This window comes from Cebus imitator, unplaced genomic scaffold (assembly GCF_001604975.1).
Source record: "Cebus imitator isolate Cc_AM_T3 unplaced genomic scaffold, Cebus_imitator-1.0 Scaffold372, whole genome shotgun sequence".
NCBI lineage: Eukaryota > Metazoa > Chordata > Mammalia > Primates > Cebidae > Cebus > Cebus imitator.
The window spans coordinates 1,096,989-1,111,345 of record NW_016107687.1 but is presented as its reverse complement, the minus strand read 5'-3'; positions in this window follow the sequence as shown (position 1 = coordinate 1,111,345).

The window sequence follows — 14,357 nt, the reverse complement described above, 5'->3', positions numbered from 1 at the left end:
CAACAGTTTTTGGGGTACAGGTGGTTTTTGATTACATAAATAAGTTCTTTAGTGCTAATTTCTGAGAGTTTTGGTGCACCTGTCACCTAAGCAGTGTACAGTATACCCAATGTGAAGTCTGTTATCTCTCACCCCCCTCTCACCCTTCCCTGCGAGTCCCCAAAGTCCATTATATCATGCTTATGCCTTTGTGTTCTCATAGGTTCACTCCCAAAAAAACATGTTAAGTGCTGATAAATGTGCAATAAACATCTCTCCATTTTCCCCACCCCCCAGACCCTGGTAGTCATGATTCTACTCTCTGCTTCTATGAGTTCAACCTTTTTAGATTCCTCATATAAGTGAGGTCATACAATATTAGTCTTTCTGTGTCTGGCTTCCATTTCACTTAATGTAACATCCTCCAGGTTTATCCATGTTGTCACAAATGGCAGGATTTCCTTCCTTTTTATGGATTAAGTATTACATTGTCTATATATACAACATTTTATTTATCTCTTCATTAATTGACAGACACATTGTTTCTGTTTCTTGACTATTGTGAATAATCCTTTGGATATAAAGGCAGAAGTGGACTTGCTGGATCATATGATAGTTCTATTTTTAATTTTTTGAGGAACCTCATACTCTTTTTCCATAATGGCTATATCAATTTATATTACTACCAGCAATGTACAAGTGTTCCTGTTTCTCTGCACCCTCAGCAACACTTCTTATTGCTTGTATTTTTTTTTTTTTTTAAAATAGAGACAGTCTTGCTGTGTTGCCCAGGCTGGTCTCAAACTTTTGGTCTCATGTGGTCCTTCCACCTCAGTCTCCTAAAGTGCCAGGATTATAGGCATGAGCCAACCCACCTGGCCATTTTTTGATAATAGCCATTCTAACAGGTGTGAGATGATATCTTATGGTTTTGACTTGTATTTTCCTGATGATTAGTTATGTTGAGTTTGTTTTAATGTATCTGTTGGCCATTTTTATGTCTGCTTTGGAAAACTGTCTATTCACATCCTTTGCCCAATTCTTAATTGGGCTATTTGTTTTCCTGCTATTGAGTTGTATGAGTTCATTACATATTTTGGATATTAACTCCTTACCAGATATATGGTTTGCAAATATTTGCTCCCATTGCACAGGTTACCCTTTCATTTTGTTAACTTTTCCTTTGCTTTGCAGACGATTTTTAGTTTGATGTAGTCCAACTTGTTTATTTTTGCTTCTGTTGCCTGTACTTTGGGGTACATATCTGAAAAATCATTGCCAAGACCAATGTCAAGTGGCTTTCCCCCTATTTTTTTTTCTAGGAGTTTTATAATTTCAGGTCTGATATTTACATCTTTAACCCATTTTAATTTAATTTTGTGGAGGGTATAAGGCAAGGGTATAATTTTACCCTTTTGCAGGTAGATACCTTAGATACCTAGTTTTCCCAACACTATTTATTGAAAAGACCGTCCTTTACCTATTGTATATTCTTGGTGACCATGTCAAGGATTAGTTGGCCGTTTATGTGTGAGTTTATTTTTAAGCTCTGTATTCTTTTATATTGGTCTTTGTGTCTGTTTTTATGCCAGTACCATACTGTTTTGATTAGTATAGCTCTGTAATATAATTTGAAATCAGGGAGCATGATATCTCTAGCTTTGTTGTTCTTTCTCAAGATTTCCATTATTATTTGAGGTCTTTGTGTTTCCATATGAATTTTGTGATTGTTTATTTCTGTGAAAAAAGTGCCATTGGACATTAGATAGGGATCACATTGAATCTAGATTGCTTTGCAGAGTATAGACATTTTAACAATACTAATTCTTCCAATCTGTGAGCACATCTTTCAATTTATTTGTGTCTTCATTTTCTTTCATCAGTGACATAGCTTTTAGCATACAAATTTTTTACCTCCTTGGTTAACTTTATTCCTAAGTATTGTACTGTTTTTGATGCTATTATAAATGAGATGTTTTCTTAATTTCTTTTTAGGTGGTTTATTGTTAGTGTACAGAAATGCAACCAATTTTCATTTGTTGATTTTGTATCCTGCAACTTTACTAAATTGGTTTATTAGTTCTAATAGTTTCTGGTGGAATCTTTAGGGCTTTTTTTTTTTTTTTAACACAGAATCTTGCTTTGTCACCCAGGCTGGAGTGCAGTGGCATGATCTTGGCTCACTGCAACCTCCACCTCCCAGGTTCAAGCAATTCTCCTGTAGGGCTTTATTTTCTTTTTCTTTTTCTTTCTTTCTTTTTATTTGGAGATAGAGTCTCACTCTGTCACCCAGGTTAGAGTGCAGTGGCATAATCACAGCACACTGCAGCTTTGATCCCCTGGACTCATGCGATCCTCAGCCCCTATAATAGCTGGGACCGTAGGCCCATGCCACCACACTCAGCTAATTTTTTTTTGTTTTTTGTAGAGACAAATGTTGCTATGTTGCCTAGGCTGATCTAGAACTCTTAAGCTCAAGTGATCCTCCTGCCTTGACTTTCCAAAGCGCTGAAATTACAGTCATGAGCCACTATGCCCAGCTGGGTTTTCTATATATAAGATTATGTCATATGCAGAGACAATTTAACTTCTTTTCTGATTTGGATGATTTGTATTTCTTTTTCTTGCCTAATTACTTTGATGTATTCCTTCTTAACTAATTTGTTGAGAGTTTTTATCATGAAAGATGTTGAATATTATTAAATGCTTTTTCTTGCATCTATTGAATTGATCATGTGCTTTTTATACTTTATTTTGTTAATGTGAAAGATCACATTTGTTGATTTGCATATGTTAAACTATCCTTGCATCTCAGGAATAAATCTTACTTGATCTTAGTGTATGATACTTTTAATGTGGTGTTGAATTTAGTTTGCTAATATTTTGTTGATTGGCCTATAATTTTCTTTTCTTATAGTATCTTTATCGGGCTTTGATGTGGGGTTAATGCTGGCCTTAAAAGATGAGTTTGGAAGTGTTCCTTTCTCTTCAATTTTAAATGCTTGGTAGAATTCACCCATGAAGCTATCTGGTCTGGGCTTTTCTTTTTTGTTTTTCACTAGCCCTTCCAAAGGAACACCTCAAAAAAATTAGTTAAAAACTCGAGTCTTTCCTCTCCACAGGAATCTTGAGTAAAAGGTGAAAATTTATATGACCTGAAAACAAGCCAGAATATTGCTGGGCTTTTCTCTATTGGGAAGTTTTTGGTTACTGCATCAATCTCCTTACTCATAATTGGTCTGTTCTGATTTTCTGTTTCTTTGTGATTCAGTCTTGGTAAGCTGTGTGTTTCTAGAAATTATAGTACTACCTTGAACTTAACAGATGTTCATTAAATATTTAATTGACCGATTCTTCTTGTCTCATAAGAATGGTATAAGAAAATACATGGTGTTAATAACATGTCAAGCTGTTAAAACATTAAAGTTACAAAATGAGAAGTTACTGGAATGGTTCAGCCCATGAGCAGGATATTTTGTATAGCAGCAATAACTATTTGTTTCTTTTTATTTTTTTAGAGGCAGGGTCTTGCTATGTTGCCTAGGCTGGTCTCAAATTCCTGGACACAAGTGATCTTCCTGCCTTGGCCTTCCAAAGTGCTGGGATTACAGGCATGAACCACCACACCTGGCTCATTATTTGTTATTGGTGATATATTAGATATCTATTGCTGCATAATGAATAACCTCAAAACATAGTGGCTTAAAACAATAAAAATCATTTATTATCTCTCACAATTTCTGTGAGTTGGGAATTCAAAAGTAGATCAGTTGGGCAGTTCTATGTCAGTCTTTTATAAAGTTGCAGTCAGATGTTGGCAAGGTCTGTGGTCATCTAAAGTCTTGACTAGAGCTGGAGAATCCCCTTGCACAGTGACACTCTCACATTCATGGCAGCTTGGCATGAGCTATTGGCCACAGGGCTCTCCACAGGACTACTTGAGTGTCCTGACAGTGTAGTAACTGGCTTATCCTGGAGCTAGTGGTTCAGAGACCAAAGCAGGAGCTGTAGTGCCTTTTATCACTTAGCCTGAGAATTCACACATCACCTCTGCCATATTCAGGGCCACCCTTGATTGAATTTGAGCAGAAGGCTAGTGAAGAGCCTGAATGCTAGAAAGCAAGGACCACTGGAGGTTATCCTAGAGGCTGGCTCCCACAGATGATGACATTTTCAGCATAGAGAATTATCTGCCTTCCTAAAAATATCAAAGGATGGAAGCTTTAAGCTGCTCTTTAAGTAATATTGTATTACTCAAGAAGCTGTTTCTTAATTTCAGGCAAAATTTATCTTACATTAGAAAAACAATGCTGCTCAAGACCATTGATTTGGTATTGTTCTTTATGGGTCTTTGAAAATAATCCTAGTGACAATGCCAGTGAAAAAAACATTTTAGTTATAACAACCCATTTTGGGGACAAAAGGACTTTAAGAACAAAGCAAGGCATTCATTCTTTCATTTATTCAATAAACAATGGACTACATTGAAAACATTTTTAGAGACAAGGTCTCGCTCTGTCACCCAGGCTGGAATGCAGTGCTGTAATCATAGCTCACTGCAACCTCACTCCTGGGCACAAGGGATCCTGATCCTGCCTCAGCCTCCTCAGTAGCTAGGACTATAGGCACATGTCATTGTGCCTGGCTCATTTTTAAAATTTATTTTATAGCTCCGGAGTCTTGCTATGTTTCCCAGGCTTGTCTTGAGTTCCTGGCCTCAAGCAGTCCTCCTACCTCAGCCTTCCAAAGTTCTGAGATTACAGGCATGAGCCACTGTACTGGCTGGGATGAAATTTTATTTATGGTAAATATATACAAAGTAACATATACCAAAAATGATTTTACAGTTTATGACTATGCCAATTAGTTACTATCTAAAGTTGATATTATTTGGGCTTACTTCCCATTTTCTGATCAATTTTCTGGATGTAATACAATCAAACTGTCATTGATGTAGCCATGTACTTTATATATCTTTTAGTATAGTATTTTTTCAGTCTTTGAGATGAGGTCTCACTATGGTGCCCAGGCTGGTCTCAAACTCCTGAGCTCAAGCAGTCCTCCCGCCTCTGTGTCCCAAAGTGTTAGAATTACAGGTGTGAGCCACCACACCCAGCCAGGTGCTTTATATGTGACTGATCTTCCTGTAAGTCTTCAAGGTAGGTATACTTATAATTACTTGATTATGGAAAAATGGGGGCTCCAAAAAATTAAGTAACTTGTCCAAATACACAGAACCTGTAATTGGTAAGGCTAAGATGTAAACCAAGGTTTGTGTAGCTTTAACTGTGTGCCGTTAGTGAGTTGTCCACACACACACAGGCTTCCCACCTGAGTAGTAAGAGTTTTCCACTTGTTTTTCAGGCAATGTCAAATTGTTTCTGCAGTTATCTTTCTAACTATATCAACAGTGTGGTCGAAAGATACTATTTTAGGGAGAAGGCTTCTTTGACTTACCAAAAGGAATCAAATATTTGATATAGAAGAGACTTTTTCATTTTTTTTTCCAGGTCATTTGCTAAAAGTACCACACAATTAGCAATACATTATTACATTATATAGCTCTAACATCTAACTTTCTTTTTTTTTTTGAGACGGAGTTTTGCTCTGTCACCCAGGCTAGAGTGCAATGGCATGATTTTGGCCCACTGCAACCCCTGTCTCCTGGGTTCAAGCCATTCTCCTGCCTCAGTTTCCTGAGTAGATGGGATTATAGGCATGCTCCACCACACCCAGATAATTTTTGTATTTTTAGTAGAGATGGAGTTTCACCATGTTGGCCAGGCTGGTCACAAACTCCTGACTTCAAGTGATCAGTGCACTCAGACTCCCAAAGTACTGGGATTGCAGGCATGAGCCGCCGTAACTGGCCAGTATTGAACTTTCAACTAAATTACTTTTCCTTTTATACGACAAAACATGTGCACATAAACACACTCTTATTTACACTTAATTAGCTCTTCTCATTTTGTTTTTCTACATATCTAATTATGAGATTTTAAAATCAAGATTAGGGAATTATACAAAGCAACGGAGAAAGAAACTAATCCAAGCTTCAAGAGTGAAATAATATTTTAAATCTGTTTTCTAAATTACCATTGCCCAGTGTTGCTCCCAAGCCACACTTTCAGACATGGTAGCCACTAGAAACATGTGGCTATTTACATTTTAAATGAATTTAAAATGAAATTAAAAAAATTTACTTCTTAGTTGTGTTAGTCACATTTCAGTCATTCAGTAGCCTCCTGTGGTAGACGGCACAGATAAAGAAATTTTCATCACCAGCCAGGCACGGTGGCTCATGCCTGTAATCCCAGCACTTTGGGAGGCTGAGGCAGGTGGATCATGTGGTCAGGAGTTCAAGACTATCCTGACCAACATGGTGAAACCCTGTCTTTACTAAAAATACAAAAAAATTAGTGGGGTGTGATGGCGTGCACCTGTAACCCCAGCTCCTTGGGAGGCTGAAGCACAAGAATTGCTTGAACCTGGGAGGTGGAGGTTGCAGTGAACCAAGATCATGCCACTGCACTCCAGCCTGGGTGACAGAGCAAGATTCATCTCAANTCCCCATCTCTGCATATACCAAAATTCATGCATACTCACATTTCACAGTCAGGCCTCTGGAACCCACGGGCTGGAAAAGTCGAAATATTGATGGGCATAATGGCAAACACCTACAGTCTCAGCCATTTGGGAAGCTGAAGTGGGAGGATCACTTGAATCTGGGAGGTCATGGCTGCATTCAGCTGTGATAGCACCACTGCATTCTAGCATGGACAATACAGCAAGACTCTGTCTCAGAAAAAAAAGAAACAAGGAGGCGGAGGTTGCGGTGAGCCGAGATCACGCCATTGCACTCCAGCCTGGGTAACAAGAGCGAAATTCCGTCTCAAAAAAAAAAAAAAAAAAAAAGAAAAGAAATTGTCATCACCACAAAACTTTCTATGGGACAGTGCTGGAAAGAAACTATTATAAGGAAGACTTCCATGGATCAGGTAAACCAAAAGGAACAGCAAGATCCATGTGTTATTTTAAATCCTTTTTCACACTTTCATTCTTTTTGACAATGTATACATTTATGTTTTCTTTTTAAATTATATATGTGTATACGTCAAGTACTCAATAAGTTTACCTATGATTATTTTGCATTTAGAAAGAAATTTGTATGTGTACCTATACATATATATATATATATAGATATCTTTCTAAATGCAAAATAATAATTTATAAATATATTGAGTATTTAGTAAATTATAGGAGTTGTGCTAAGTGCTTTATATGATTGACTCATTTAATCCTTAGTACAGTGTTATGCTCATTGTGAAAAATTTGGAAAACATAAAGCATATATAGAAAAATTTGGAAAAATAAAGCATATAAAGAAAATAAAGTGGCCGGGCGCGGTGGCTCACGCCTATAATCCCAGCACTTTGGGAGGCCGAGGCAGGTGGATCACGAGGTCAAGAGATCGAGACCATCCTGGTCAACATGGTGAAACCCCCTCTCTACTAAACATACAAAAATTAGCGGGGCATGGTGGCACACACCTGTAGTCCCAGCTACTCGGGAGGCTGAGGCAGAATTGCTTGAACCTAGGAGGCGGAGGTTGCGGTGAGCCGAGATTGCTCCATTGCACTCCAGCCTGGGTAACAAGAGCAAAACTCTTTCTCAAAAAAAAAAAAAGAAAAAAGAAAAAGAAAATAAAGCATATAATCCCTAAACCAAGATAATCACTGTTGACATTTCTAGTGGATGCTGTGGTATGCTGCCCAGATCCCAAGATACAGCTACCAGGAATATTGGCTGTTGCTGGCTCATAGTTTAATTCCTCTCTAAAACTGTCTTCAGTGAAGGTAACTGCCTCACCCAACGTTCCCCTCCTTGGATCAGCCCAGATCCAATGACTGGTTGGTTGTGGAGGTACAAGGCATCTACTCAATTGGCACAATCTGAGACATCCCAGCTTTAGAGTGTCCCATGAGACAAGTTAAAGCCCCTGTGGCAGCTGCCCTGCAATTTACCCTCCCCCTCTGCCCAGTCCTGCCCTTGCTTCCCTTACAGGTGCTATTCCTGAGAGTTCTCACCAGTAAATCACTTGCATACAAACCTCTACTTCAGAGTCTGTTTCCTGAAAAACCCAACTGAAGTCCACATTTTTGGAATACAAGTTACATTTTTTTTTCTTTTTGCATCTGTCCATTAAAAATTTTTCAATATATATTTATTTTGCTCTAAAAATTTTGAAATTTTCTTTTTATTTTACATTAAACGTTTAGTTGATAATGTTTTATGGATAATTTAGCATGTAACTATCTGCAACAGTATTTTTCTAGATAGGGTCTTGCTCTGTTGCCCAGGCTGGAGTGCATGATCTCAGCTCACTGCAACCTCTGCCTCCCAGATTCAAGCAATTCTCATGCCTCGGCCATGTGAGTATGTGAGTAGCTGGGATTACAGGCATGCACCACCATGCCCGGCTAATTTTTATATTTTTAGTAGAGATCAGGTTTCGCCACGTTTCCTGGGCTGGTCTCAAACTCTTGGTCTTATACTCCTGGTCTCATATGATCCGCCCTCCTCAGCCTCCCAAAGTGCTGGTTTTACAGTTGTAAGCCACTGCATCCGGCCCACAACACAATTTTTAACAGCCACGTGGGATTTATATGGCATGTGACACTCAGTTAATTTTGCATTGTTGGATATTTTGGTATTTCCTGGTTTTTACTGTAGCCAACCCTAAAACTTTAGCAGAGAAGCCCCATTCCCAAATCCCTTCTCAGTAGCCTACCTCTACAATATCTAGGAATATTTAGTTTTTTAGCCTCACTTACAAGTTCCAGCCATTGAGAAATAAGCCCAAGTTTTGTGAGAGTTGATGGGGAAGTTCCAGGACACCTTTTGCCTTCCAGGTAAAATGGGACAGCCCAAACTGGTATCATCTCTTACCTATTTTTTTTTTTTTGGTAAGGAATGAGATGTTCAGAGCTATTGTACCCATTTTTCATCCATGAAAGAAAAGTCAAGAAATTAGATACTTGGCTTTGACAAGATCACTGAACATTTAAACCAATTTTAGTAACCACCTATCTCTGGATTTCTTGATATGATGAATAAAATAAGTATCTTTTTAGTCTACTGTGTTTGGCAACTTAAATGTCACTATTCCTGACATTCATAATTTGAAATATGCAGTGATAAACATCATTGTATATAAATACTTGGATAGCAACAACTTAACATAGAAGTCAGAGAATTAGGACCCTGCATTTTCAGCATATTTTCTACTTGACCTTGTGCAGCTCAGTCCCTAACCTTCCCTCCCATTTTACTTTTCTTGTGGGAACCAGAAAAATAATGTACATAAGTCTCTCCAAAATTTTCTTTCCATAAGCTATCTTGGATAAGTAATTTTATCATACAGTATGTGCTAAATCTCAGGAATAGGAATTTTGACAGTGAGGCAATCAGTCATTTTCTATAAATTTTTTTAGGTTTTTAGAATCTCATTAATATTGACAAGCCAACCTATTCAGCTTCTCCAATTGTGTACTTCCAAAGGCAATAGTGATTGGAAGAGGAAATAGACTTTATGTAAGTCAGAACCTTATCTCTTCAAATAGGATGTTTTAGTAAATGCACCAGTCCATAGTGTTCACATCCACTTGAACAGAATCCACAAGGTTTTTTGGAGCAAGTTTTGTGTGAACTGAGTTGCATTCTAGACCAAGTCTTGGATTAACTCTCTGTGTACTTCCCGGGAATCATTCCAGTCTCCAGAGATGGGATGTTTTATTTCCTCAGAATAAGCATGAAGCATCAAAGAAACTGAACTGAACTACCATTTGCAATAAAAATTAACAATGATAAATTGAAAAATAGATCTTGAAATTGTGTTTAATTTCAGCTTTCTAGTGGCAGACAATAATGAAAACCTGAATGTAATGAGTCCATTTCCATATCTCCCACTTACCCAGTCTTGAGGCTGCTTCTAATTCTACAGCTCCAGAAACCTCGAGTTGGCTGGTTCTGGCTCAAAGATAAGGGAATGCTTTTGGATGTTGTAGAGGATCAGAATATCCAGTTCTGAAGTATCCAAGACCGATGTTTTGACTCATTACCACTAGTGTCTTAGGACAGAAGATGGTTCCAGATCTGGCCAGACTGCCAGCAATTTGCTCTAGACTAGACTTTCATTCATGGACAGAGATTAAAACTAAACTAGCACAATCAACAGAGTGAAAAGCAACCTATAGAATGGAAGAAAATATTTGTAATTTCTGTATCTGATAAGAGCTCAATATCTGGAACACAAAAAAAAGAACTCCTGCAACTCAATAAGAAAAGCCCTAATTTTAAAATGAGCAGAGGACTTGAATAGACTTTTATATAAAGAAGATATACTGATGGCCAACAAGCATATGAGAAGATAGATGCTCAACATTACTAATCATCAGGGAAATGCAAATCAAAACTACAGTTAGGTACTACCTCACACCTATTAGGCTAGTCAAATAAAAAAAATAACAGGTATTGGCATGGATATAAAGAAATTGGAACCTTTGCACACTGTTGGTAGGAATGTAAAATGGTGCAGCTGTTATGGAAAACAATATGGAGGTTCATCAAAAAATTAAAAATTGAACTACCAATAATTCTACTTCTGGGCATATATCTAAAAGAATTGAAAGCAAGTTCTTGAAGAGATATTCCTACACCCTTGTTCATAACAGCATTATTTGCAATACCCAAGAAGCAGAAGCAGCCCAAATGTCCATCAAGGAATGAATGAATGAAGAAAAATGTTACATACATGCAGTAGAATATTATTCAGCCTTACAAAGGAGGAAATGCTATTGCATACTACATGTGTGAACCTTGAGGATATTACGCTAAGTGAAATAAGCCAGTCACAAAAAGACAAATATTATGTCACTTATATGTAGTAACTAGAGTAATCATTAATAGAAACAGAGAGTTGAATGGTGGTTACCAGGGACTGGCTGGAAGGGGAGAATGGGGAGTTGTTTAATGGATATAGAGTTTCAGTTTTACACAGTGAAAAGGTTCTGGAGATCTGATGCACAACAATGTGAATATGCATAACGCTACTGAACTGTACACTTAAGTGTTTTTTTTTTAACCATCATAAAATTATTTTTTTAATGGACTGGGCATCCAAGTTGGGTAGGCAAGGGACAGTTTATTTACCTGAATTCTGTTGCCTCCTCTCATCAACTATTGATCCCACCCCAGATTTGGTGTGTGTCTTAGTTTGATAACATCATTAAACATATCTTAAACATATCTTTTTTTGTGTGTGAGACAGGGTCTTGCTCTGTCACCCAGGCTGGAGTGCAGGGGCGTGATCTCGGCTCAGTGCAACCTCCACCTCCCAGGTTCAAGTGAGTCTCCTGCCTCCACCTCCCAAGTAGCTGGGACTACAAGTGCATGCCACCACGCCTGGCTAATTTTTGTATTTTTTTAGTAGAGACAGGGTTTCATCATGTTAGCAAGACTGGTTTGAGCTCCTGACCTCAAGTGATCTGCCCACCTTGGCCTCCCAAAGTGCTGGGATTACAGGAGTGAGCCACTGCACCCAGCCTTGTTAAGTATATCTTGTTTTTAAACATGTGAGTTACTTTCCTTCAGTGTTTTAATTTTTTGACATTTCATCATGCTCTTTTGACATCTCATCAACACTCTATCAAAGTCAGCAAACTATACCTCATGGACTAAATCTGGCTTGCAGGGTTTGAGAATGGTTTTTATATTTTTAAAGGATTATTTTAAAAAATGAGAAAGAAGAGGAGGAGGAAGGAAGAAGAGGTAGAAGGAGGAAAAGACACCATATGGGGTTCTGTTATCCAGGCTGGAAAGCTTAAAATATTTACACCCTTATCTTTTTGCAGGAAAAGTTTGCTAGTTTGCTGACCCCTGAAAACTATATAGCACATTTTGCATTTTTGGTATTCTGTTGGTGTATTAGGTGCATGAAATAGAACCACTCAAACTATTTTCAGCAAAAATTGATTTAATACAGTTTATCAGGAACTTACAAAATCATCGGAAAGGATAAAGGAATGGTCACTGCTGCCCCTACAACTTCTACTCAGCAGGCACAGGGGTAGGACCTAGAAACTGAAATACTGCTGCAGAAATGTCCAATGTGTCCACAACTAGTTTTCTAGCAGAAACAAAACATAACTGTAGCCTAGGATCAACCCTCCAAGTACATCTAATTGGCAGAAGCATAACCATACCTACAAGACATGAGGGAAATGTGTTTTTTCCTTCTTTAACCTCTGTATACAAAGAAAGCACACTAGAAGATTGGAATGGCTGAGAGCCAGAGACAGTCCAGAGTACCCACCACAGCAGGTTTGTTGCTTTAGGCTCTATTCAACTCTTCTCATCTTTGGCCAACTCCTTATTCTTTCATTTGAGGAACCTTCCCTGACACTCCCTTCCCTACCTCCACCCTTAGTGGATTAGATGCCCATTCATAACCTTTCATAGCTCTTAGCCCTACCTCTACAAAGTGTATATCAATCCATGTCACAATGGCCTAATTTATTGCTGCTGCTTCCACTAGACTGGCTCTTTGCATGCAGAAACTCAGTCTTACACATCACTGTCGGCAATTGGTGTGTATTTGTTGTGAATGATAAATAGTTTATATATTATAACATCACAAATAGCATTTCTTCTCTTATTTTCTTTGTTCCACATGACTGTGCACTGACACCTGTATACAGTGAAAGCTCAGTAAATGTTAATTGACTGGCCTCCTTTTTTGTCAGGGCAAAGAGAAGTTCCACCAATACTCTATATCTGTGTCTTTGACTCCCTGTGTATCTATATAGGTTAATAAATGTAATACAACGCTAATATTTCAACAGTTTCAACATGCTAGGTAATATGAAGCATTTTGTACATTATTACCTAATTAAATCCTCACAATTATCCTATTAAGTTGATATTTTTATTCTCATTTTATAGATGAAGAAACAAGGTAAGTAACTTGTCCACAGTTACACAGTAAGTGTAAGAACTGGGACTCACGTGGAGGCCTGGCTAATACCAACATTTGTACTCTTAACCATTATGATGATGATGATTGTGATAATGATGACAGCTAATAGTTCCAGACATGGTACTAGGCATTTTTCATGTATTATCTCAAGCTACATGTTACCTTGCCTCGAATTGATGCTTAATAGTTGTTACATGTGATAAGATAAACAAAGTTCTTGATACCCGTGATATATTTCTGGCTCTGCCACTAATTCACTGTGACCTCAAGTAAACTACTAACTCTCTGGGCTACAATTTTCTCCTCTCCCAAACAGAGAATAATCTTTACAATACTTCTAGTTCCAAAAATCTAGAACTCTACAAATAAATTCTGCTTAGTTTTTCATTCCATCATTATTACTTCCGTGTGGTAAGATCTTACCCTCTAAATTCTAAGCTCCTGTAGGATCTCAATTTTGTTTTATAGTTTTCTTTCATGGTACCTGGTCTGGTGTTCTGCACAATACATAACAGGCTCATGGTAAGTGTGTATAAAGATACATAGAAAAAGACTGAAATTTGTCCAAGGGGAAATATCCATTCTCACAAGAATCTGTGCTTGTTGTCACATGGTATATTCCTTTGGGGATGATATTCAGATGTAAGTTAGGGCTGCCACAGAGAAATCAGCACTCAGAACCTTTGGAAACCTTTTCTCTTTCTGTACTCACAGATAAGTCTTATCCTTAAAGCAGAGCTGTGGTCACTGCCCAACCAGCTACTCTTGTGACTGAATGCAGACGATTTCTTTAATGCCCAGTGCAGGCAAAAAGGTATTGGCCTGTGGATAATGGCAGATACAGGAAGGAGTGTTCTAGAGGGAACCAGTCCCTTATCTCTTTTCCTACCCCCACCCCCATCGCTTACAGGGGAATCAGAAAATCCCAAATCATTTCATAGCTTTCCCAAATTACACATGAAGAGTTAATGCCTGATCTATGAGCAGCAGGAAAATCCCTAGCTGTTGAGAGTCAATATAGATAGGTCCGCATGCTCTTGTTCCAGTTTCTTTAAGGACTTGAATATGGAGAATTGACAAAGGTGATTGTATGAATCACCTCTGTATGGAAACTGATACTAAGAATCATTCATCTGACAGGGAAAATGCTACAGATTTAAAAAAAAAAAAAAAAAGAAACCAGAACTCTGTAACCTGTTCATATGTGCATCTGTATATTTCTTAGTAACTGTCACCATGGTAGCAAGGCAGTTTGACAAGAATGCCTTTTTAGCACAGTACATATAAAGGAGAAAGATGAATAGCTAATCATGTACTTACTATCTTATACCTTTATTTTTTT